Here is a 27892-nt window from a genome sequence, read left to right as displayed (position 1 = left end):
AGGCTCTGCAGTTTCCAAAGGGAGCCGTAATCCTCTTGCAGACCCCAGGACTGGGCAAGGCATTTGGAAACATACAAGGCTCTTCACAGGGGGAGCGGGACAGAAGTTTTCCATCGTCTAGATTTCTAGGTTTTTCCAAAACTACTTCATCTTTTTCGCTCATCAGCATCTCATCCCTGGTCCCTCCGTTCTGCTCAGACTTGTCTCCGGCTCTTCTCCTTGAAGAAGAGTCCGCTTGGCCTCGTAAAATCCTCTCGCCTTCCGCTACTTCAATGGGAAATGTCGGTCTGGGTTTTGAGAAGATGAAGAGGCCACAAAGCTCTGTCCCATTCGTTCCACCTGTAGAAGGAATTGTGAGAGTTTGCATCATTCTCTTTGGCACAGCTTGGCCCCAGGAATCATAGAATCATAGAGATAATAATAATAATAATAATAATAATAATAATAATAATAATAATAATAATAATAATAAAGTAAAGACTTGAAGCTGTATGGAAAAACGGAAACTGAAATCCAGTCTCTGACTAACACTGTCCGAATTTTTAGCACTGATATCAGCATGGAGTTTGGCTTGGACAAATGTTCGACAGTGGCATTGAAGAAGGGAAAAATCATTGAAAGTGAGGGCATAAATATGCCCAATGGCCAAACAATAAAGTGTCACCAGCCAGAGGCCTATAAATATCTGGGCATATTACAGCTGGACAACATCAAGCATGAACATGTGAAAACTGTGGTCAGCAAAGGATACACACAAAGGGTCAGAAAAATTCTCAAAAGCAAGCTCAATGGAGGCAACACAATCAAGGCCATAAACACCTGGACCATACCTGTCATAAGATATACTGCTGGCATCATAAACTGGACACATGTGGAACTGGACAATTTGGACAGAAAAACAAGAAAACTCATGACCACTCATCATTTACTGCACCCTCGCAGTGATGTTGACCGGCTATATCTGCCTAGAAGATCTGGTGGCAGAGGACTCTTGCAAGTAAAACAAGCAGTCAAAGAAGAAGAACATGCCCTGGCAGAATATGCAAAGGGAAGTGAAGAACCTGCATTGATTGAAGTCAAAAATCAGAAACTCCTCAAAGCACAGCAGACAAAAAACCAATACAAGAAAACCGCACTACAAACTAGAGCTGACAGCTGGCACAACAAAACACTGCATGGAAAGTTCCTTGACAAAATTGAAGGAAAAGCTGATAAGGAGAAGACCTGGCTCTGGCTCACGAATGGGACCCTGAAGAAGGAGACAGAGGCCTGATCCTTGCAGCCCAGGAGCAAGCCATCAGAACAAAGGCCATTCAGGCCAAGATCGAAAAATCAGCTGATGACCCAAAATGCAGACTGTGCAAGGAAGCTGACGAAACCATTGATCATATCCTCAGCTGCTGTAAGAAAATCACACAGACAGACTACAAACAGAGGCACAACTACGTGGCCCAAATGATTCATTGGAACTTATGCCTCAAGTACCACCTCCCAGCAGCAAAGAACTGATGGGATCACAAACCTGCAAAAGTATTGGAAAATGAGCCCGCAAAGATACTGTGGGACTTCCGAATCCAGACTGACAAAGTTCTGGAACACAACACACCAGATATCACAGTTGTGGAAAAGAAAAAGGTTTAGATCATTGATGTCGCCTCCCAGGTGACAGTCGCATTGACGAAAAACAACAGGAAAAATTCAGCCGCTCTCAGGACCTCAAGATTGAACTTCAAAGACTCTGGCAGAAACCAGTGCAGGTGGTCCCGGTGGTGATGGGCACATTGGGTGCCGTGCCAAAAGATCTCAGCCGGCATTTGGAAACAATAGACATTGACAAAATTACGATCTGCCAACTGCAAAAGGCCACCCTGCTGGGATCTGCACGCATCATCCGAAAATACATCACGCAGTCCTAAACACTTGGGAAGTGTTCGACTTGTGATTTTGTGAAATGAAATCCAGCATATCTATCTTGTTCGCTGTGTCATAAAATAAAATAACAACAACAACAACAACAACAACAACAACTTTATTTTTGTATGCCACCACCATCTCCCCATTGGAGACTCGGAGCAGCTCACATGGGGACAAGCCCAGTCAGATCACAATCTATATATATAAAAAGGTAATGGAGTCACGGCACTGGACAAAACAACTAAACTAAACGCCCCACAACCTTGAAAATTGACAGCACAACCTCTCATCCACGCCTCTACGTTCATACAACAAAAAGAAAAGTAAAATTAAGTCCTAGCCACAGTAATGCGTGGCCGGGCACAGCTAGTTACATCATAAAAATAAACAATTAAATCAACAAATATCATACTAAACAGGATTAACAAAACAATAATTTAAAATGAGATAGCTAAAAGCATAAAATATTAACAATCATCCACAAACCTTAAAAAAGTCCAATCACGGGACATGAATAAGTGACTATCGAGCTCATTTTTACAATTAGAACTGATGGAGGAGATGTATATATCAGAATAGAATATCCAAAAAGTAAGCAGTACAAGGTGGGGAAAATAATCCTAAAATGGAAATCAACTGTAAGGTGACAGGGCAGATTTCAATGTGAGTAGGGGTCAGGTTATAAAGGACTAGTCTAATCGAATGCACAACCAAACATCCCAAGTTTTTAACTGCTTACAAAAGACAGTGAGGGTAGGTGCTAAGAGTTGGAATAGACCACATGGGCCATCTAGTCCAACCCCTTGCCATGCAGGAAAAGCACCATCAAAGTATCCCTGACAGATGACCACCCAGCCTCTGCTTAAAAGTTTCCAAGGAAGGAGCTTCCACCACACTCTGAGGCAGAGAGTTCCACTGTTGAACAGCTCTTGTGGTCAGGAAGTTCTTCCTAATGTTCAGATGGAATCTCCTTTCCTGTCATTTGAACCCATGGCTCCCTTGAGTCCTAGTCTCCAGGGCAGCAGAAAGGAAGACCTTATGACACTCTTTCACATATTTATACCTGGCTCTTCCCATGTCTCCTTTCAACCTTCTCTTCTGCAGGCTAAATAGGCCAATGATGGGCAACCTTTTGCGCTTGGTGTGTCAAAATTCACCAAAAAACCTAGCATGACTTGCATGGTGTGTTACTTAGAGAGAAAAAACCCCATAATTTCACAATATATATAGTTTAAATAACAAAAATATATAATTGTAATATATAACTGTATTTAATAAATCAAAAACTATTTACTACCATTATTTCCATGTACAACAATCTATGGTACCTCTTGCAATTTCCACGCTGATTTCTCTCGGTTGTAGTTTCAATGTAGTCATGAATAATGAATAATATAATAATAATATAATAGTAATAATATACTACAATAATAATAGAATAATAATAGAATGGTTATGTGTGTGTGTGTGTGTGTGTGTGTGTGTGTGTGTGTGTGTGTGTATACTAGCTGTGCCCGGCCATGCGTTGCTGTGGCAAAGTGGTGGTGGTATTGGTTAAAAATTGTTGTGTAATTTTTATTTGACGTTATTTGTATTTTTTTATTAATTTTATTGTAAGTTATCTTTTTATTTATTATATTTTATTATTTCCTTGTATTATTTTTAGTTATTGTCTGTTATTATAGTATTTTATTGTATTAATTTTTTAGTGTTTTTAACTATTTTTAGTGTTCTTTATTATTTTTTATTGGGTTGCTAGGAGACCAAGTTGGAGGAGCTTAGCCTTCTAACTGGCAGCAATTGGATAAAAGCAATTATTCCTCTCTCTCTAATTAGGACTTTATTTTTCTTTTCTTTTTGTTGTATCAACCTAGAGCCGTGGATGATGGGTTGTGTTGTCAAATTTCGAGGTTGGGGGGCCTGTAGTTTTCTTGTTTTGTGGGTCACTCATATATATATATATATACACGCATAATTCCCATGGAGTAAACAACAAAACCACTGGACCACAAAAGACATAGTCATCCAATTAATCTGCATGCAGCAGCGTGTCAGCAAAAATGGCTAGATGTGTCAGTGCTGACACGTGTGTCATAGGTTGGCCATCACTGAAATAGACAAAGCTCTTTAAGACACTCCTCAGAGGGATTCATGGTCTTCAAATGTTTGGTCCTTTTAGTGGCTTTCCCAAGCTCCTTGATGTCTTCAGAAAGAAGTGCATCTGGGCTGTAGAATGAATGCAGCTTGGGACACCACTTTAACTTCCATGACTCATTGCTTTGGAAAGTGCAATTTGGTGAGGCATCTGCACTTTCTGTCAGGCAAGGCTAAAGACCTTTAAAAACTACGACTCCCATGACTCCATAGCATTGACTCAGTGTGCATCTGTGCTGTCGAATTAATAAGTTTCAGATGACTTTGATTTCCATTACTCAATGCTGTAGAATCCTGGGAGAATCCTTTCGTCTTTCTTCTCTGACAAAGAGAGCTGGTTGCCTCACCAAGCTACAACTCCAATGATTCTGTAGCAGTGAGCCATGGAACGTGGGGTCAAACTGTATTAATTCTACAGTGGAGATGCACCCAAAGTCCCCTTCAAGCTAAGGAGTTCCACATTAAGACCCCATCACCAAAGTTTGGAAAAGTTACTTTTATTTTTATTTTTTGGATACCAGAAATACAAGGCGTTATGCCCATTCCCGGCTTGCTTCTGATACAATAATTAAATACCCATTCTGTTACAATATTGGCTTCAATTCCTGGGAGTCATAGTAAAAAAAAAATGCATTTGTACCGCCATATCCACAGATTCTATATCCACAGTGTCAAGGGACTCCATTTCAGTCCACCGTTGTATATAATGGGACTTGAACATCCATGCATTTTGTTAATCCTGGATAAGGATAACCCATTGTATATATAAAAATAGGATTTTTTTCAAACTTCACCCATCCTTTCCAGCATTTGTGGTGGGACCTTTATTCATAATCTACACTTGTGAGAAAGCTTGTAGAGATGACTGGAAGCTGCCAGGATTTTGTAAAACCAAGTTGCTTGGTTTTCTGCAACTTGGGCTGCATCTACACCATAGATTGAATGCACTTTGACACCAGTTCAGCTGCCATGGCTCAATATGGAATCCCGGGAGCTTTAGTTTAGTGAGAGACCAGCTAAGAGAAAGACCTTACCAAGATCCCAGGCTCCATAGCATGGTCGTTGACGTGATGTCAATCTGCTTTCATTCTACAATGTTGGTGCACCCTCTGCTCTCATTTCTTCCCTTTGCTCTCCTTTGTTTGTCTTCCATGGAGCAATGACCAGCAAGTTCGGCCAGAGAAGCTGGAGGTCAGTGGCAGCATGTTGGCCAATGAACTTAGTCTTGTGAAACAGCCCCAGATGTTAGATAGCACTGCCCTAATTCTTTCCCAAAAATCCGCCCCTGGTTCGGAATAAAACCAGGATATTGAGTCAGTCGATTAATAAGACTCCAGCTGAGAAGCCTTGATCTTGTCTGAAGCTCCAGGTAAGCCTGACTCTGGGTCTATAAGGAACTGTAGAAAGGATATTCCAACTCTCAGGAAACATAGGAAAAGTGCTAGAATATCGCTTTCTATCTGACAACGGAGCCAGCTTGTTTCCTCCTATTCAAGGGACTAGGGATGCATCCTCACTGTGGAATATATGCAGTTTGGCACCACTTTAACCACCATTTCTCAATGCTGTAGGGTTGTAGTTTTATAATGTCTCTAGCCTTTTCTGTCACGTAGTCCAGGTCTCTTTTTAAATAAGGTGGGATAATAATAATAATAATAATAATAATAATAATAATAATAATGAAAAACAACAGGAAAAACTCAGCCGCTATCAGGACCTCAAGATTGAACTTCAAAGACTCTGGCAGAAACCAGTACAGGTGGTCCCGGTGGTGATGGGCACACTGGGTGCCGTGCCAAAAGATCTCAGCCGGTATTTGGAAACAATAGACATTGACAAAATTACAATGTGCCAGCTGCAAAAGGCCACCCTACTGAGATCTGCGCTCATCATCCGAAAACACATCACACAGTCCTAGACACTTGGGAAGTGTTCAACTTGTGATTTTGTGATACGAAATCCAGCATGTCTATCTTGTTTGCTGTGTCATAATAAAATAATAATAATAATAATAATAATAATAATAATAATAATAATAATAATAATAATGAGGTAAAAGTAAATAGTAAAGGTGGTCCCAGTGGTGATGGGCACACGGGATACAGTGCCTAAAGGCTTTGGCCAACACTTAAAAACAGTTGGCACTAGCAAAATTACCATCTGTCAGCTGCAAAAGGCCATCCTAGTCCTAGACACTTGGGAAGTGATCCAGTACAACAGCCAGCACGGTGATCTTGTTTGCTGTGTACTCATCTTGTCGTTTATCAAATAATAATAATACAGTCCTAAACACTTGGGAAGGGTCTCACTTGTGATTTTGTGATACGAAATCCAGCATAAAGATCTTTTTTGCTGTGTCATACTATGTCTTTGTGTCAATAAAAAATAAAATAAAAATAAAAATAATAATAAAAATGTCAATAGACATTGACAAAATCATGATCTGCCAACTGCAAAAGGCCACCCTACTGGGATCTGCACGCATCATCCGAAAATACATCACACAATCCTAGACACTTGGGAAGTGTTCAACTTGTGATTTTGTGATACGAAATCCAGCATATCTATCTTGTTTGCTGTGTCATAATAAAATAAAATAAAATAATAATAATCAGCTGCAAAAGGCCACCCTACTTGGATCTGCATGCATTATTCACTGAAACATCACACAGACCTAGACACTTGGGAAGTGTCAGATGTCTGATCCAGTACGACAGCCAACATAGTGATTGTTTGTACTAATCTTGTTGTGTATCAAACAACAACAATAACAACAACAACAATAATAGAACTGGAAGTCTTTGCAAATTCCTAGGGGGAATACCAGGGTCACTTTATGGCACCTGGAGCAATATGTTTGTTAATCCCATGGAGGTTGGGCATATTCGTGGTTTCAAGTAACCACAGTTTGGCATGGAATGTATCTCCTGCAGATATGGGGGTCTGATTTTAAAACTCTGTGATGCTACCTCTAGAATAACACTGGGTTATAAATGTCATTTCCTAATTGGTTCTATCATAAAAACATGGCATACGTTTATTAAACTGCAAAAACTTTGTCTTTGCAGGAGGGTCATCCTGCAATAGCACATTTTGCTCTAGTTTTTCAATGATTATCTCATTGAGCCTCAACCAAATCAGCGTAGTTTGTGGCAGCCATAAAAGCGAAGTTTCTGGAGTACGACAACTATGTTCAAAGTCAGGGCCGCATAATTAAACAGGAAATAACACTTTCAAAACAAGAACAGGTTTTTTTCCAATTTTGTTACCTGGTAATAGAATTGTAGAGTTGGTTCATAGAGTCGGAAGAGACTACAAAGACCATACTGTCCAACCTCTGAAAGTGACTGACTCTCTTTCACTGGATGTTTTTCATTGCTCATTGGTCTTTGCTGTGGGTGACTGCTGGAAGATATGGGTGGGACTAGGTGGTCTTTGAGGCCCTTTCCATCTCTCTATGCTTTTGCTGGCCAACATGGGCTGGATTAGGTGGTCTTTGAGGCCCTTTCCATCTCTCTATGCTTTTGCTGGCCAACATGGGTTGGACTAGGTGGTCTTTGAGGTCCTTTCCATCTCTCTATGCTTTTGCTGGCCAACATGGGCTGGATTAGGTGGTCTTTGAGGTCCTTTCCATCTCTCTATGCTTTGCTGGCCAACATGGGTTGGACTAGGTGGTCTTTGAGGTCCTTTCCATCTCTCTATGCTTTTGCTGGCCAACATGGGTTGGACTAGGTGGTCTTTGAGGTCCTTTCCATCTCTCTATGCTTTTGGTGGCCAACATGGGCTGGATTAGGTGGTCTGAGGTCCTTTCCATCTCTCTATGCTTTTGCTGGCCAACATGGGCTGGATTAGGTGGTCTTTGAGGTCCTTTCCATCTCTCTATGCTTTTGCTGGCCAACATGGGTTGGACTAGGTGGTCTTTGAGGTCCTTTCCATCTCTCTATGCTTTTGCTGGCAGATGTGGGTTGGACTAGATGTTCCTCTGGAGTCCCTTCTATCACTCTATGCTTTTGCTGGCCAACATGGGTTGGACTAGGTGGTCTTTGAGGTCCTTTCCATCTCTCTATGCTTTTGCTGGCCAACATGGGTTGGACTAGGTGGTCTTTGAGGCCCTTTCCATCTCTCTATGCTTTTGCTGGCCAACATGGGCTGGATTAGGTGGTCTTTGAGGCCCTTTCCATCTCTCTATGCTTTTGCTGGCCAACATGGGTTGGACTAGGTGGTCTTTGAGGTCCTTTCCATCTCTCTATGCTTTTGCTGGCCAACATGGGTTGGACTAGGTGGTCTTTGTGGTCCTTTCCATCTCTCTATGCTTTTGGTGGCCAACATGGGCTGGATTAGGTGGTCTTTGAGGTCCTTTCCATCTCTCTATGCTTTTGCTGGCCAACATGGGCTGGATTAGGTGGTCTTTGAGGTCCTTTCCATCTCTCTATGCTTTTGCTGGCAGATGTGGGTTGGACTAGATGTTCCTCTGGAGTCCCTTCTATCACTCTATGCTTTTGCTGCATTTGAATGAAAGCATGGGGATGTCTTCCCACTTCCTTTGGTATTCAGTCCCAGACAGTGCAAATGGGCCGAGCATCTAGAAACAACACGTTTGGTTATAGGAGAGATTCCCCACCCACTAACCTGGGTTTTTCTGCTGTGCTGCTTGAGCAAAAGAGAATTGCTTATGACATTCCGGCCTCAAATGCAAGATGCAGGGAGGGAAGGGAGAAAAAAGGCTTTCTTCCTTTAGGGCCGGTGATTTATTCCTCTCTGCGAAACCAAACCTCCTCACAGGAAACCCCTTTGGTTCCCCCCCAACGGTGACACTTTGCCCCTTCCACCTTCTCACTTGCTCCCCGCACTTCCTTCCCGGCTCAGGTCCTAGAACGGTGCTTAATATTATTACACCTCAGAAGCCGGAGCAATTTGGCCTCACATCTGCTTGCAATCTGGAGGCAACGGGAAGGCTCCTTCAGCAAAGATAGCTGTGGCTGCCGGCTACGAAGTTGGGGAGGGAACAACACGGACCCTGCTCCGGACGGGGCAAACGGGCAAAAGACCCTCTTTGTCATGGCTGGCATGGCTGGTCCTCCCCAAATGTACTCCAAGTTGGGAGGGAGAGCTGATGACCCAAATGTCAGCATCCGGATCCAAAATGACCTGAACAGTTAGAGAGCTGGGTTGTTGTATGTCTTTTGGGCTGTGTGGCCATGTTCCAGAAGTATTCTCTCCTGACATTTCGCCCAAATCTATGGCAGGTATCCTCAGAGGTTGTGAGATATGGATAAACTAAGTAAGGAAAGGAAAGAATATTTATCTGTGGAAAGTCCGGGGTGTGGCAAGAGTCCTTTGTCACTGGGAAGCCAGCATTAATGTTTCAGTTAATCACCCTGATTAGCATCGGAAAGGTTTTGTCTCTTGCCTGGGGGCATCCTTTGTTCAGTCATTAGCTGTCCTCTGCCCTCAGAGTGTTGGTTCTCATCTACCGTTTTGATTTTAGAGTTTTTTAATACTGGTAGCCAGATTTTGTTCATTTTCATGGTTTCTTCCTTTCTGTTGAAGTTGTCCACATGCTTGTGGATTTCAATGGCTTCTCTGTGTAGTCTGACATGATAGTTGTTGGAATGGTCCAGCATTTCTGTGTTCTCAAATAATATACTAAGTATATATACTAATATAATAAAACCTTTCCAATGCTAATTAGGGTGATTAACTGAAACATTAATGCTGGCTTCCAAGTGACAAAGGACTCTTGCCACACCCTGGACTCTCCACAGATAAATATTCTTTCCTTTCCTTACTTAGTTTATCCATACCTCACAACCTCTGAGGATACCTGCCATAGATGTGGGCGAAACGTCAGGAGAGAATACTTCTGGAACATGGCCACACAGCCTGAAAGACATACAACAACCCTGTGATCACGGCCATGAAAGCCTTCGACAACACAGTCAGAGAGCTGATTGGTGAAATCTTAACAAAAGAAATTCCAACAAGGAGAAATGTAGGAAACCATAATGCACCATCGAATCTAATGCACACCTCAATTTTCAAAACCCTGAAATTAAACAAAATTGCGGGTGAATGTACAATGGCAAAAGTGCAGTCTTTGAAAGTGCCTTCCAGCTTTGGAGGCTCCTTGCAGCTGAGTTTTATCAGGGCTTCTCTTCTGTTGTCAGAAATTCCAAAGAACTGTGTTCTTCCCACCATGTCTATTTATAAATTGTGATCTCATTCCCTATCAAGCTTTCTCTCTCTGCTTCATGCTGAAATGTCCATCACTTTGTCTCCTTTTTGTCTTTTTGAAGATAGACTTGTTCATCAACAACCAAGTTAGACAAACACTTGGAAATGTTTAGATGCAACATTCATTTGAAAATATTTCTGTCTTCTTTTTTAAAAATATTTTATTAATTATTTGTCACAAACTAATATGCAATCAGAAAATATACATTCAAAAATAATGAAGCATGTCTAGATCTGTATTCAAATGGCAACTTGTGCAAAATAAGTATAACATACTTCTGTCTTCGGACAAAAGTATACACAAGAAATGGAGGGGATTGGACTACAACTGCCAGAATCCACATACCTGACATGACCAGGTAAGAAGATTGGACTACAACTCCCAGAATCCCCATACTTGGTCATACCTGGCATGACCTTTTTTGGAATTTGGTCAAAAAAGGTGTGCAATTCAGTTGCTGTATGCGTAAAATTCCTTCTTGAAAAACGAAAGTGTTTGAACACCAAAGCTTTCAGGAATTGAAAAGAAAACCTTTGGGTACATCTATAGAAGAAATTCACTTTAACTGCCTTGATTCAACGCTATGGGGTCATGGGGGCTGTAGTTTGGGATCATGAGGCTGCCAGAGAATGCTGATGCCTCACCAAACTACAAATCCCAAGATTGCATCACATCAAGCCATGGCAATTAAATTAGAGATGAAGTCCCTCCAATAGAAGCTCCATGTGCTCCTGAAGTAACTTCCCATTTTGCTTTGGCTGAATACCAAGATTACCATATTATGCTAATCTAATGCACACCCTAATTTAGAAAGGCAATTTAGCCAAAAAAAGTTTAGCATTAGATTTGAGTCATTCTGGTACTGCATTTTTGTCATTAAAGTGAAATGCACAGGTAACGGATGGATGGCATCTGGCTTGAAAACGCTCTGCATGAAAGAGATCTAGGAGCCAACTACAAGCTGAATATTCTATTCCTGCTGCTCCGGAAACTCTTGACACAATGGATCGATGGATTCAAACTTTAGGAAAATAGAGTTTTCCTAAACACTTGAGAGAACTTCCTAATGGTTAGATCCATTTCACAAGGGAATGTATTGCCTGGGAATGTGGCGGAGTCTCCTTCTCTGGAGGTTTCCAAGCAGAGTCTGGCTGGCTATCTGCCAGGAAGGTTTGGATTGTGTCAGAAGAAGGTTGGACTGGGTGGCCTTTTGGGGTCTCTTCCAAATCTGTGATATTGAGAAATGGATGGCATAGGGATAAGGGTTAATTCTTCTTCTGAACAATAAATGAAAGTTTGGAAAACTTCTTTCTGCAAGACCGTTCCCAGATATTGTCATCCAAAACAGATCCAAGATCTGGAGAAGATCCAGAAATGTCGTCCTTTGTGGAAGATGGGGAGCTGGACTGGTCCTTGTGCAATGTGGAAGTGTATGTGCCAATGTGGCAGGGGCATCTCCATTAATCCTCCATCATCCCACTTTTTCAGTCGCTTATAAAACGTCCCGGCTTCTCCATCCTCTTCTCTATGTCTCTTTTTGTCTTCAGCTCACTTCCATTGCTGCAAATGGAAGTTCAAAATGCGAAAGCCTCGATCGCACATTCCTGGTTTTGATCTGCGAAATGGTTTGAGGGTATGAAAACCTTTCCTTCGGAGGGGGAGTCGTCCCCTTTCGGCACCTTTTCCAGCCCTGCAATTTCCTTTCTGGAAGGCAACCAAATGCGGCTCTATCCACACCAGAGTCTTCCACAATTGCTGCACACAAAACCTTCCCGAAATATTGGATTCCACAGGAGCTGAAACCTGAGTCGGTTCCATCCTGAGCCCTGGGTTGGATTCCTTTCTCACGGACAGAGAGCACTTTGATACTTGAATTTTTGCATTGGGAAAAGCTGATGAGCCAGCTTTCCATTGGGGCGAAACACGGCTGCCGGGAGACAGACGGTCCTCAAAGAAGACTCGGCTCACTGACATTCAGATAAAGCATAAAATCATAGTGTTGGAAGAGAGAAGAGAAAAGCAGAACTAAATGTATCAAAAAGACCATCCCATTGCTTTTTACCTGCATATCAGCCTCACTTTCTTTTGTCTACCCTTTGTGCCTTTCTTCCTTTTTTTCATTCATCCTCGGAGAGGTCCAAAGCAACGCAGGCCACATAGGCAACAAATAGGGTGAGGAATGTGTCAGAATTGCTCTGCCAATTGCCCTTGGTTAAAGAGGAATCTCTGGTCCTGACATGGGTTTGTCTGTGCCAAAGCAATTCTGAGTTGCAATTATAGAGATATCAAAGAAAGTCCTGATTTTATTTATTTATTTTATTTATTTATTTACAGCATTTATATTCCGCCCTTCTCACCCCGAAGGGGACTCAGGGCGGATCACATTACACACATCAGGCAAACATTCAATGCCTTTTAACATAGGACAAAGACAAACAACAACATAGCTCCGAGCGGGCCTCGAACTTATGACCTCCTGGTCAGTGATCCATTGCAGTTAATTGCACTGGCTTGCTCTCCCATCTGCTCCACAGCCCCTGATTCCACTCTGTTCTGCTTTGGTCAGATTTTACCTAGAATAATCCTGTGTCTTGTTCTGCACACTATGATTCAAGAATTCAATGCACCATTCTTTGTGAAAGGGATCTAAGAGTCTTAATAATCCACAAGCTGAACATGAGTCGACAGTGTGATGCGGCAGCTAAAAAGGCCAATGTGATTTTAGGCTGCATCAATCGAAATATAGTATATAGTTCAAAGGATGGCGTAATGGACTAAGTGACTTGAAGGTTGGGTTGCTGACCTGGAAGCTGCCAGGTTTGAATCCCACCCGGGGAGAGTGCGGATGAGCTCCCTCTCTCAGCTCCAGCTCCATGCGGGGACACGAGAGAAGCCTCCCACAAGGATGGTAAAAACATCAAAAACATCCGGGCGTCCCCTGGGCAACGTCCTTGCAGACGGCCAATTCTCTCACTCCAGAAGCTCAAGACTCAAGTTGCTCCTGACACGAAAAAAAGGAAGTAATGGTCCTATTCCCTTTTGTTTGGGGAAGACCTCACGTGGTACCAACACTCAAGAAGGATGTGGGCACACTGGAAGGTGTCCAGAGAAAAGCAACCAAAATGTCCAAAGGTCTGAATGCCTGAAAGGAGCAATTGAAGGATCTGAGTACATTTGGCTTAGAGAGAAGAAAATTAGGAGAGTTCCTGAGTCCATGCTCAAATATTTCAAAGTATGTCCTATTGAAGATGATACCAGCTTGTTCTCTACTGTTTGGAAAACTTCATCACACTAGAGTTTGGATCCACTTTAAATCCACGTTAGGGAGGGGCCCTGAAACAGCTCGGCCAGACAGGTCCTGGGCCTCACCAAACTACAAACCCCAGATTCTGCAGAAGGCAGAAGCCAGATTTAAAGTGGATAAAATGCTCGAGTGTGATGCGACCCAAAGACATGATAGAACCATGGATTCAAACTAGAGCAAAAGAGATCCCACCTAAACATTAGGAAGCACTTCCTACGAGTAAATGGACCCTGCTGCTGCCTGGAGATTCAATGGCATCTCCATCTCTGGAGGTTTTGCAAAAAAAACCTCTGGATGTCCTTTGTTGGGAGGGCTTGGATTTTGTATCCCTGCATTGCAGAAGGGGGTTGGACTGGATGGTCCTTGTGGTCTCTTCCAAGTCTCTATTTCTGTGATTCTCTGCCTAATGGATTAAGGTTGGACTAGATGGCCAACCTTTTCAGCTCCGGGTCTCCTATTTGCAAAAGAGCCAAGAAACTTTTTGAAGCCATGACAAGGTCCTGAAAATCTCACGGGGAGTCCTCCTTCCTCTTATCCTCCCACTGTTCTCGTCTCACGAAGGAGGGCCGATGTGGGGAATGCGCATTCCAGAACAAGACACATCTTCTTAGCCTTTCCGTGCGTGTCCCCAAAGTCCCATTCCAGAGCGGAATGCAATGCACAGTCGATCGCATAATATGTCATTGGGAGGAAGGCAAAACAGAAATAAGGCTCAGGAGGATGCATCCTTCAACAGCCATTTCCCCAGTCCAGTTGTATCTTGGTTCTCCTTTGCCAAGAAAGTGCTCTGCGTGTATGTGTGCGTGTTGTATGGGCTTGCGCTCCAGGAAACCTGGCTGATGTTCCTTCGGAGACCTCGGCTGAAGGCAAGATGGATTGCCCAGGACACAAGAGCTGCAGGGAGATGCGGGCTCCATCCTTGCACTCGTTGCATCTTATGTCAGGTAGCACACAAAAGGGGTGCCTCACTGGAAACAACTTTGTGAGTCCTCGCAGTCGCTTCACAAAGTGTGCCCTCTTTGTTGTACTGAACATAGGAGGGTTGAATGAAAAGTAATGCCTCCACCTTCGTAACTCTTCAACAGATGGCAGTCCTGGTATTTAGTAGGTCCTGGCTTGTTCAGTAAACTCTCCACTACAGTTCCATTTGGTGGGAAGCCCTAGCATTGAACAGTTGTGTTGTTAAAGTGTGAAGTATGGAACCTTGCGTAGATGGTCAGTCAATGTGACTTAAACAACGTGCAGTCATTGAATTCTTGACAGCAGAAGGTATCGCCCCAAAGGAGATTCATCAGCGAATGCAAGCTGTTTTTGGGGATTGTGTTAATGTGAGTCCTGTGTGTCATTGGGTGAGTAAGTTTAAAGATGTTGAGGTGGGAACATCTGACTCACGTGACAAAAAAAACTTGGATGTCGTGGCATGACAATGCCAGACCACACACTTCACATGCCAACACAGCAGAACTTCAGAGACTGGATCTTACCACCGTATGGCATCCTCCGTACAGTCCAGATTTAGCACCGTCTGACTTCCATCTGTTCCCGATAATGAAAGAAGATCTGCGGGAACATCGTTATGCTTCTGATGAAGACATTGAAATAATTGTGAGACGCTGGTTGTGGGAACAGAGTGTCGACTTCTTCCGTGACGGCTTCAGAAAACTTGTTCATTGTTGGCAGAAATGTATCCAATTGTCCGGTGATGATGTGGGAAAGTGAATAGTGGTAGTTAAAGAGCACATTCTAAGGATTATCTCGACATTTGATTTATTAAAATATTCCCATTCAAACCCAAGTAAGGCAGGTGGAGGCATTACTTTTCATTCAAACCTCGTAGCTCCATTTTGGGTGGGATGTTCTCCTTGAGAAAGGGGTCTGGTACCCTACCCAAATCACCTCCTTCCTAAAGTTGGAAGAGACCCCAAGCACCATCCAGTCTGACTTCCTTATATCACACAGGAAGACACAACTCAAGCCCTCCAAACAGATGCCCATCCAAGCTCTGTGTCACAATCTCCAAAGATGGGGACTCAATTGTAAAACTAATGCAGTTTGACCCAACTCATCACCATGGCTCATTGCTATGGGATCCTGCGAGTTGTAGTTGTGGAAGCACCAGCAGACCTTGTAAAACCCCAACTCCCAAGATTGCATAATATCAAAAGTGGAGCCAAACTGCTACTAATTCTATAGTATGGATGTAGTGGCAGCAGGGCTTCAACCTGAACCTTTCCAGAAGATTGATTTGGCATGAAAAGGAGCCTGGAGCTTGCAGAGGACATGACAAATGCAGGTGCCGCTCCTTCTGGGCTCTTGCCGGGGAGGCCGGCAGGTGACTTTCCAGGTGAGCGAGAGGCCCCGTCCTCCCAGCGCAAACTGGTTTCCCTCTCATCACTCTGCTTGACAGGGATTTTTGTCTCAGCTGCCAAACGAGAGAGGAGATCAGGCACCTGGGGAGCAGCATTTTTGACGTGCGGAGATCCAGGAGATGCTTCCTCGCGAGACTCATTTGTCCTCCCCTGTCACCCCACTCCTCTGCCCCATCCATCTCCACTCCATTTGTGCAGACTCGCCTCCCATAAATGCCCACATCCCTGTTGCACCTCAGGTTAGCTTCACCGTGCTCAATACACCAGACTTCACACAGGCTGAAGTCTTTCATAGTTTATTAGAAAATAGAAGATTAAGAAGTTCTTTGACCAGATCGTTACAAAACAAAGCCTTAAACTATAATCCAAGAAATCACAAGAAATAAAACAGAGTCCCAATAACATGAACGCAAAGACTGTAAGATAATCCAGGAAATGGGAGCTTGCTTCTTGGTTAAATGAAAGTTGCTTTGACAAAGGTTTGTCTCCAGACACACTGCTTTAATACCCTTTGCCAAGCATGAAAGCATTTCTTTGGCCTCTGACCACCTTCTTATTTGCTATTCTGACACTCCTTCGAACCCTGAATTCCAAACGGTCAGCTCGATCCAAAGATTCCGTTTCATCGTTAGAATCAGCCTGCTTGCTATCAGGCTGAGAACTGTCCTCCTTTTCTGAGTCAATTTGCACCTGGCTAGTTTCAGTATCATCAACTGTGGGAAAAACTCTCTGTTCCTCATCTTCTACAACAGGGACATTCTGAACCTGATTTTGAACCTGAATCCCATAATCCCCATCAGAGTCAATCTGAGGTTCCAGCTGAGTCACAACAATCTCTCTCGTTCTGCCCCATGGAGAGCCTAAGTCCCGTAAAACGCCCCAGATCTCATGTTGTCTTGGATGCTAAGCTGGCACAGCTTTGGTGACTCTATGGATGGTAGGCCATCAGTGAAATGACCCTTTGAGTCTTCTTTACCCATAAATCAAAGGACAACTTGATTCTAGGTGTTCACACAGACTCCTAGAACCCTAGAGTTCATAGATACCCCCAAGGGCCATCCAATCCAACCTCATTCTTCCATGTAGGAAAACACAATTGAAACCCTCCTGATAGATGGCCATACAAGTGTGTATGGCTGCAGCTGGATCAGGAAGAATAGAAAACTATAATTTCCTCGCTCAAGCTTTCTTGCATCATTTACAATGAACTCCTTCTTATATATTGGAACTCCCGTACTTTGTGTCTCAGTCATAGAGACATGTTGGTTGTTGTTGTTGTTGTTGTTGTTGTTGTTTTACCTTTCATCTCCTCCCCCCCCAAGAGCTTTGTGTGTGTGTGTGTGTGTGTGTGTGTGTGTGTGTGTGTGGTGGTTTTTACCTTTCATCTCCTCCCCCAAGTGCTGTGTGTGTGTGTCAGGAGCGACTTAAGAAACTGCAAGTCACTTCTGGTGTGAGAGAATTGACTGTCTGCAAGGACGTTGCCCTAGGGGACACCCGAATGTTTTACCATCCTGTGGTAGGAAGCTGGAGCTGAAAGACAGGAGCTCAAGCTGCTCCTCAGATTCGAACCACCAACCTTTCAGTCAGCAGTCCTGCCAGCACAAGAGTTTAACCCATTGCACCTCTAGGGGCCCAAAAGTGCCGGAGTTGCTGAAAACTTTCTATTCATGCAGGCTTTAAACGAAGAACGTTTTCAAGACTGGGCTGGAAGTATTGTGTAGCATTTTAATAGGTTTTAATTGTATTATTTAGTCTGTTGTTATTGTACCGCTGTGTTGGCTCAAAGTTTCTGAACTAGTTACTTTTAATAGTTTCCATGTTTAATTGTATTTTAGTAATTTTATCCTATAAGTTTTAATCCATAAATTGTATTGATGGCTTTCATGGCAAGAATCACTGGGTTGCTGTGAGTTTTCCAGGCTGTATGGCTATGTTCCAGAAGCATTCTCTCCTGATGTTTCGCTCACATCTATGGCAATGTCCAGGGTGGGGGAAAGCACTCTTGTCTGCCTGTGGCAAGTGTGAATGTTGCAATTGGCCAGCTTGATTAGCATTGAATGGCCTTGCAGCTTCAAAACCTGGCTGCTTCCTGCCTGGGGGAATCCTTTGTTGGGAGGTGTTAGCTGGCCCTGATTGTTTCCTGTCTGGCATTCCTGTCTGTTGGATTTTCTTAGTGGGTCTGTAGATATTTTTTTATTCTTTATGTATTGCATTTGTATGCTGCTTTTTCCCCAGAGTGGGACTCAAGGCAACTTCGAAAATAATTGGGAAAATATTCACAAAAACTATAAAATATCCCCATAAGAATGGCTTTTGCGGACATTCGTCTCCCTCGTTCCTAAAGTCTGAATGAAACAGAAAAAGCAGACGTTGCCTTTTTCAGAATATGCAAAAACCTGGCTTGGAAAACCTTCTCCGTTTCAAGAATTGATTAAGAAATGAAACGCCTTTCTGAGATCCGCATTGATTCTGTTAATTTTGATGTAGGGAGCAATTTGGAAAGCAAGGATCAATCCCACATATTAATTGATTTTTCTAAATAAGCCGATGACGAGGGGAAGAAGATGAATTGAGAGCACTGCAGAGAAGGTTACTTGGTTGTTATACGGAACGTGAGCCCTAAGTCAGAAAAGTAGGTTTTTGGAGCTAATGGGACTTTTAGCTAGAATGGCTGGGGATTCTGGGAGTTGTGGTGCAAAATGGAAATCTCCATAACCTTTTGGAGAATTTATGATCTTTGGAAAGGCATGACCTTGTTAGAAGTCGTAGCTTAAGGTAAAGGTTTTCCCCTGATATTAAGTCCAGCCGTGTCCAATTCTGGGGGTTGGTGCTCATCTCTATTTCTAAGCCGAAGAGCCGGCGTTGTCCGTAGACACCTCCAAGGTCATGTGGCCACTGGCATGACTGCATGGAGCACCGTTACCTTCCCAATGGAGTGGTACCTATTGATCTACTCACATTTGTATGTTTTCAAACTGCTAGGTTGGCAGAAGCAGGGGCTAACAGCGGGAGCTCACCCACTCCCTGGATTCACACCGCCAACCTTTCAGTCAGCAAGTTCAGCATCTCAGCGGTTTAACCCACTGCGCCACTGAAGCTCCTTTTTAGAAGTCATAACCTTTTGAAAAATGATACTATAACTTTTTTGAAAAATGGCATTCATGCAAGGCAATCGGGTTTCTCAGATGTTAGACTGACAAACCTTTGAACTGTTAGGGACAAAGATATGCCAATGCACAAAACACATATACTGTATATTGCAGTTTCAAAAGTGTTCTTTTAGTTGCTCAAAAACATTTATTTATTTATTTATTTCCAGCATTTATATTCCGCCCTTCTCACCCCGAAGGGGACTCAGGGCGGATCACATCTATATATATAAAAGAGTGATGGCATCACGGCAATTCACAAAACAACAAAAGTACAGGCCCCCCAACCTCAAAATTTGACAACACAACCCATCATCCACGCCTCAAGGTTGATACAACAAAAAGAAAAGAAAAATAAAGTCCTAATTAGAGGGAGAGCAATAATTTTTTTTATCCAATTGCTGCCAGTTTAGAGGGCTAATCTCTGCCCACTTGGTTGCCTAGCAACCAAGGGACAGCCAGGTTTCAGTTAGGGGACAGGCCGATTTAGGCCTCACTTAGACTTCTTCCACAGATTATCTAATTTGCACTGGATTATATGGCAGTGTAGACTCAAGGCCCTTCAACACAGCTATATAACCCAATTATAATCTTATATTATCTGCTTTGCACTGGATTATCTTGACTCCACACTGCCATATAATCCACTTCAGTGTGCATTTTATACAGCTGTGTAGAAGGGGCCTCATATAATCCAGTTCTAAGCAGATAATTTAAGATTAGGAATATACAGTAGAGTCTCACTTATCCAACGTAAACGGGCCGGCAGGATAAGTGAATATGTTGGATAATAAGAAGGGATTCAGGAAAAGCCAATTAAACATCAAATTAGGTAATCGTTATACAAATTAAGCACCAAAACATCATATTATACAACAAATTTGACAGAAAAAGTATTTCCATGCGCAGTAATGCTATGTAGTAATTACAGTAGAGTCTCACTTATCCAACACTCGCTTTTTCTGACAAATTTGTTGTCTAACATAATGTTTTGGTGCTTAATTTGTAAAATCATAACTTAATTTGATGTTTAATAGGGTTATCCTTAATTCCTCATTATCCAACATATTCGCTTATCCAACGTTCTGCCGGCCCATTTATGTTGGATAAGTGAGACTCTACTGTACTGTATTTACAAATTTACCACTAAAATATCACAATGAATTTAAAACACTGACTACAAAAACATTGATTATGAAAAGGCAGACTGCGTTGGATAAGCCAGAACATTGTATAAGCGAATGTTGGATAAGTGAGATTCTTCTTTAATATGAAATAATTACTGGGATAGAATAATGCAGAACAATATAATCTCTAAAACCAGGACAGTAAATAAACAGGGGAATTCCACACAGGAAACAATCAGGGCCAGCTAACACCTCCCCACAAAAAATTAACTCAGGGAGGAAACAGCCGGGCTTTAAAGCTGCAAGGCCATTACATCCTAATCATTTTTCCTAATTGCAGCATTCATACTTGCCTCCAACAAACAAAAAAAACCAATCAGAAATATTGTATATTCACAACCTTTAGGAAATAATATCCCCTGATGGCGCAGCGTGTTAAAGCGCTGAGCTGCTGAACTTCTGGACCGAAAGGCCACAGGTTTGAATTGGGGGAGCGGAGAGAGCCCCCACTGTTAACCCCAGCTTCTGCCAACCCAGAAGTTCGAAAACATGCAAATGTGAGTGGATCAATAGGTACTGCTCCGGCGGGAAGGTAACGCCGCTCCATGTAGTCATCCCACATGACCTTGGAGGAGTCTACGGACAACGCCGGCTCTTCGGCTTAGAAATGGAGATGAGCACCAACCTCCAGAGTAAGACACGACTGGACTTAATGTCTGGGGAAAACCTTTACCCTTTACCTTAACTACCACCAATTCCTTAATACTTTATTTCCCAGACCACCATGTTTCGCCACAGCAACGCGTGGCCGGGCACAGCTAGTTACACATATAGGCAAACATTCAATGTCTTTTAACATAGGACAAAGACAAACAACATAGCACCGAGCGGGCCTCGAACTCATGACCTCCTGGTCAGAGTGATTGATTGCAGTTAATTGCAGCTGGTTTGCTGTCCCGTCTGCGCCACAGCCCCATGGCGCAGACGGGAGAGCATCTACTCTCCCTTAAAATATATTTGCCTTTGCATCATGATTTCAAGAGACAAAAATAAGCAGACTTCTTGAAAAGTAACATAGTTGGTTTACTCACAAACTTAATGTATTCAGCATACAGGTAACTTTGCATATGAATCCAGTTACAGATAGGATTTGAAGTCGTTTCTCTGTGTCAATAACACAGGGCATTGTTCTCATAATCAACAATCCATACTCTAAAGAATCTCTCTGTTCTGAGAGTCTAATAGAGTCTCTTGTCTAGGCTGAAAGTCCAATTGAGTCTGTAAGCATATTGTTCCTGCTGAACTCTAAAGCATATGTCTGCTTCTACTGAAGTCTCTAAGCATATAGGTCCTACTGCCGTCTGAAAGCAAACTACAGTAGAGTCTCACTTATCCAACATAAACGGGCCGGCAGAATGTTGGATAAGCAAATATGTTGGATAATAAGGAAGCATTAAGGAAAAGCCTATTAAACATCAAATTAGGTTATGATTTTACAAATTAAGCACCAAAACATCATGTTATACAACAAATTTGACAGAAAAAGTAGGTCAATACACAGTAATGCTATGTAGTAATTACTGTATTTACGAATTTAGTTCCAAAATATCATGATGTATTGAAAACATGCTTTGGATAATCCAGAACGTTGGATAAGAGAGTGTTGGATAAGTGAGACCCTACTGTATTCTAAAATGGAATCAGAGTCCTGAACAAGCCCAGATCCGATCACATGGTTTGCAGCCCCTCCCATAACCAAGAGTTAAGGAAAACTGCATGCCAATACACACATATATAATACAGAAAGCAATCTGAATTATATGCATAGCAAATAACTAGTGGAGCTTGAAGAAAGTTTCCAACATTCTGAGGCTAATGGGACTTTTAGTTAGAATGGATGGGGATTCCAGGAGTTTTAGTGCAAACAAATATTATTCTAAGCCAGGCATGGGCAAACTTCAGCCCCCCCTCCAGGTGTTTTGGACTTCAGCTCCCACCAGCTGTTAGGAATTGTGGGACTTGCAGTCCAAAACACCTGGAGAGCCAAGGTTTGCCCATGCCTGTTCTAAGCTGTCCCGATGAGTTATGAATGAGACTGGAGCCTCAAACTGCATTATATGGTAGTGAAAATTCAGCTTGTAATACAGTAGAGTCTCACTTATCCAACATAAACGGGCCGGCAGAACGTTGGATAAGTGAATATGTTGGATAATAAGGAGGGATTAAGGAAAAGCCTATTAAGCATCAAATTAGGTTATGATTTTACAAATTAAGCACCAAAACATCATGTTGTTCAACAAATTTGACAGAAAAAGCAGTTCAATACGCAGTAATGCTATGTAGTAATTACTGTATTTACGAATTTAACACCAAAATATCACGATGTATTGAAAACATTGACTACAAAAATGCGTTGGATAATCCAGAACGTTGGATAAGCGAGTGTTGGATAAGTGAGACTCTACTGTACCATGTAACACAGTTTTTGTTCCTGGGTTATAAATGTCATTTCCTAATTGGTTCTGTCACAAAAACATGGAAAAGGTTTATTAAACTGCAACAATGTTTTTGTGGGAAATCCTGCAGCATAATGTTTAGTTTTTCTATTAATATCTTATCATCGAGTCTCAACCAATTCAACCTAGTTTGTGGCAGACACAAAAACAAAGTTTCTGGAGTAAAACAACTACTGTACAGTGTTCCCTCACTTATCGCTGGGGTTAGGTTCCAGGACCACCCGCAATAAGTGAAAATCCGTGAAGTAGGGGCACTATATTTATTTTAATATTTATACATTATTTTAGTAGTTATACACTATTTTAAGTCTTTATCAACCAATCGTGTGTTGATAAATTGCCTCCTTCTCCTCCTGTTGCCACTTGAGCACATTTTCTCTCCCTTCGGCTTCTCCTTCCTCCCTTCCTTAGGCTGTAAATTGTAATTTTTTATGATTTCATAGAATCATAGAATCATAGAATAGTAGAGTTGGAAGAGACCACATGGGCCATCTAGTCCAACCCCCTGCTAAGAAGCAGGAAATCGCATTCAAAGCACCCCCGACAGATGGCCATCCAGCCTCTGCTTAAAAGCCTCCAAAGAAGGAGCCTCCACCACGGCCCCGGGGAGAGAGTTCCACTGTCGAACAGCCCTTCTCACAGTGAGGAAGTTCTTCCTGATGTTCAAGTGGAATCTCCTTTCCTGTAGTTTGAAGCCATTGTTCCCTTGTGTCCTAGTCTGCAGGGCAGCAGAAAACAAGCTTGCTCCCTCTTCCCTATGACTTCCCTTCACATATTTGTACATGGCTATCATGTCTCCTCTCAGCCTTCTCTTCTGCAGGCTAAACATGCCCAGCTCTTTAAGCCGCTCCTCATAGGGCTTGTTCTCCAGACCCTTAATCATTTTAGTCGCCCTCCTCTGGACGCTTTCCAGCTTGTCAACATCTCCCTTCAACTGTGGTGCCCAAAATTGGACACAGTGTGATTCCAGGTGTGGTCTGACCAAGGCAGAATAGAATAAGGGGGAGCAGGACTTCCCTGCATCTAGACGCTATTCCCCTATTGATGCAGGACAGAATCCCATTGGCTTTTTTAGCAGCCGCATCACATTGTTGGCTCATGTTTAACTTGTTGTCCACGAGGACTCCAAGGTCTTTTTCGCACACACTGCTGTCAAGCCAGGCATCGTCCCCCATTCTGTATCTTTGATTTCCATTTTTTCTGCCGAAGTGAAGTATCTTGCATTTGTCCCTGTTGAACTTCATTTTGTTAGTTTCGGCCCATCTCTCTAGTCTGTCAAGATCGTTTTGAATTCTGCTCCTGTCTTCTGGAGTGTTGGCTCTCCCTCCCAGTTTGGTGTCGTCTGCAAACTTGATGATCGTGCCTTCTAACCCTTCGTCTAAGTCGTTAATAAAGATGTTGAACAGAACCGGGCCCAGGACGGAGCCCTGCTTGTGGCACTCCACTTGTCACTTCTTTCCATGATGAAGACGACGCATAGGTGAGCACCCTTTGGGTTCGTTCGCTTAGCCAATTACAGATCCACCTAACCCTAGTTTTGTCTAGCCCACATTTTACTAGTTTGTTTGCCAGAAGGTCGTGGGGGACTTTGTCGAAGGCCTTACTGAAATCCAGGTACGCTACATCCACAGCATTCCCTGTATCGACCCAACTCGTAACTCTATCGAAAAAAGAGATCAGATTAGTCTGGCATGACTTGTTTTTGGAAAATCCGTGTTGACTATTAGCAATGACCGCATTTGTTTCTAAGTGTTCGCAGACCACTTCCTTGATGATCTTTTCCAGAATCTTGCCTGGTATTGATGTGAGGCTGACCGGACGGTAATTGTTTGGGTCGTTCTTTTTTCCCTTCTTGAAGATAGGGACCACATTCGCCCTCCTCCAATCTGCTGGGACTTCTCCCGTTCTCCAAGAACTCTCGAAGATGATTGCCAGTGGTTCTGAAATAACTTCCGCTAATTCCTTCAATACTCTTGGATGTAGCTGATCTGGCCCTGGGGACTTGAATTCGTTTAGAGTGGCCAGGTGTTCCTGGACAACTTGTTTCCCTATTTGGGGTTGGATTTCCCCCAATCCTTCGTCCATTCCATGTTGCTGAGGTTGAAGATGGCTTTCTTTTTGTGAGAAGACCGAGGCAAAGAAGGCATTGAGCAGTTCTGCCTTTTCCCTGTCCCCTGTCGCCATCACCCCATCTTCTCCTTGCAATGGCCCTATCGCCTCCTTTTTCTTCCTTTTTCTACCAACGTAAGCAAAAAAGCCTTTTTTGTTGTTTTTTATGTCCCTGGCAAGCCTGAGCTCATTTTGCGCTTTAGCCTTGCGAACCTTTTCCCTACAGGTGTTGGCTATACGTTTGAATTCTTCTTTGGTGATTTCTCCCCTTTTCCACTTCTTGTGCATGTCACTTTTGAGCTTTAGCTCAGTTAGAAGTTCTTTGGACATCCATTCTGGCTTCTTTGCACTTGTCTTATTTTTCTTCTTTGTTGGCACTGTTTGCATTTGCGCCTTGAGTATTTCACTTTTGAAAAACTCCCATCCATCCTTAACTCCCTTGTTTTTTAATATCGGCGTCCATGGAATGCCGCTCAGTAATTCCTTCATTTTTTGGAAGTCAGCTCTCTTAAAGTCCAGAATGCGTGTTTGACTTGTCTTAGTTTCAGCATTCCTTTGTATTGCAAACTGCAGGAGCAGTTTTATAATAGTCTTTTAGAATTTATTGAAAAACCGTGAAACAGCGAATCCGCAAAAAGTGATCCGTGAAGTAGTGAGGGAACACTGTACTTTCAAAGTCAGGACCACACAATTAAACAGGAAAGAACACTTTCAAACCAGGAATAGAAAATATTTTGAATATTGCTACATAGTGTAATTCAAGGTAGAAAAAAATTGCACGATGTAACAAAATTTGTTACATAGTGTAATTGGGCCATTTGTCCCACAATTTAGGATTGAGCCAGGAGGGTGCTGTATAGCATATTAACTGTTTTTAAATATTCTGAGTATAACCAATATGTATGTTTAATTCCAATTTAATACTGAGATGCTGGAGATTTGAAATTGCATTTTTAAATTGCTATGAATCACTTTGAGTCTCAATCATAGAAGTAACCATGGGATATTATTATTTTTATATTATATTATATATAATATATACAATATATTATATTATATATTTATATTATATTATTTTTATATTATATTCTTTTCTGCTGCAAGCACAGGACAGTAAATAAATAAAGAGCAACACTCTGAAAGCAGGGAAATTGGGAATTCCAGAAAGGAAACAATCAGGGCCAGCTAACACTTCCCAACAAAGGATTCTCCCAGGCAGGAAGCAAACAGGCTTTGAAGCTGCAAGGCCATTAAATGCTAATCAAGGTGGCTAATTGCAGCATTCATGCCTGCCACACTGAGACTATTAATTGCTATTCAAACTGGCCAACCAAGGATTCCGCAAGATAGAAAGCGGCCAGGCTTGCAAGCAGCAAGGCTATTCAGTGCTATTCTTGTTTTTTTTTTATGTCTAAACACAGCGGGGATGACCATGTCTTTTGTGGCCAAATTTCGTGGGTTTGGGGTGTCCTTTAAGTTAGAAATGGTCAGAACATTTATATATATATAGATTGCAAGTACATATAACTTGTAAGCCTGAATATATTGCACAAGATTTCCCTAGCCCAAAATGATACATTTAATATATTGGGTTTATTGTTCCCGTCCCCTTGATCTGGTCATGTAAGTGTGATTTATTGTTATAATTGTATTATTTTCCTTTGTTTAATAATGTGTATTATTTGTTATGTAATGTTCGTGTTGCTTTTATGACTGTAAACCGCCCTGAGTCCCAACCGGGAGATAGGGCGGTATATAAATAAAGTTTTATTATTATTATTATTATTATTATTATTATTATTATTATTATTATTATTATTATTATTATTATTATTATTATAAGCTGCCCTGAGTCCCTTTTGGGGTGAGAAGGGCAGGATATAAATGTCGCTAATAAATTTATTATTATTATTATTATTATTATTATTATTATTATTGACACAACGACGTTGTATGACACAGCAAACAAGATAGATATGCTGGATTTCGTTTCACAAAATCACAAGTCGAACACTTCCCAAGTGTCTAGGACTGTGTGATGTATTTTCGGATGATGCGTGCAGATCCCAGTAGGGTGGCCTTTTGCAGTTGGCAGATCGTAATTTTGTCAATGTCTATTGTTTCCAAATGCCAGCTGAGATCTTTTGGCACGGCACCCAGTGTGCCCATCACCACTGGGACCACCTGCATTGGTTTCTGCCAGAGTCTTTGCAGTTCAATCTTGAGGTCCTGAGAGCGGCTGAGTTTTTCCTGTTGTTTTTCGTCAATGCGACTGTCACCTGGGATGGCGACATCAATGATCCAAACCTTGTTCTTTTCCACAACTGTGATGTCTGGTGTGTTGTGTTCCAGAACTTTGTCAGTCTGGATTCGGAAGTCCCACAGTATCTTTGCGTGCTCATTTTCCAATACTTTTGCAGGTTTGTGATCCCACCAGTTCTTTGCTGCTGGCAGGTGGTACTATAATAATAATAATAATAATAATAATAATAATTATTATTATTATTATTATTATTATTATTATTATTATTCTCTCCAGTGTTTGGAGTAAAGGGAGTATGGCTATGGCTGTCTGATCGGCCCCGTCCCGAGCCTCCCTTTCCTTTCTTTTTCTTGGCTTCAGGCAATAACTGCTCACGGAAAGGCAATCAGTTACTGATATCCAATCTCACCGTCGGCGACTGGGGCTTGGACGCCTTGGAGGGGAAGGCCGTGGGAAAAGGCCTGCGCTGTTGGCAAACCCAGGTGAAAAATAACGTCGGTGGGTTGTAGAGAGGAAGCCAACGGGCTCTTTCTCCGACATTCAGGGAGACAAAGTATATCCAAGGGAGAGGAAAGAATTTCCCCGTTGAGAGGGAGCCGATTGCGAGAGTCTGAGAAATCTGGCTTTTCTGCCGCATACACAAGTACATGCAATGTTATTCTCTGCAAATGAAGCCTGGATCTACACTGCCATATCGTGCAATTTGAAATATACAAGGGTTGAATGAAAAGTAATGCCTCCACTTTCGTTAC

The 27892-nt window shown here is 42.3% G+C and overlaps 1 protein-coding gene across 6 annotated transcripts in view; it reads left to right on the top strand.

Moving 5' to 3' along the window:
- The window catches only part of cntfr (ciliary neurotrophic factor receptor), a 645331-nt gene that overhangs the window by 275507 nt on the left and 341932 nt on the right, over nt 1-27892 (top strand). The window contains exons 1-2 of one of the 6 annotated variants that reach the window (XM_062972630.1): nt 5421-5437; nt 27501-27622. The exons of 4 other annotated variants lie outside the window; for them this stretch is intronic. The gene's annotated coding sequence lies outside the window, so the exon portion shown is untranslated. Of the gene's footprint in view, nt 1-5413; nt 5438-27500; nt 27623-27892 lie in introns of those variants that run through there. One more of the 6 variants, XM_062972629.1, reaches the window with a different exon arrangement.

Source organism: Anolis carolinensis, chromosome 2, assembly GCF_035594765.1.
Source record: "Anolis carolinensis isolate JA03-04 chromosome 2, rAnoCar3.1.pri, whole genome shotgun sequence".
NCBI lineage: Eukaryota > Metazoa > Chordata > Lepidosauria > Squamata > Dactyloidae > Anolis > Anolis carolinensis.
Note: the sequence above shows the minus strand (reverse complement) of the source record. Positions and strands in the feature narration are given on the sequence as shown.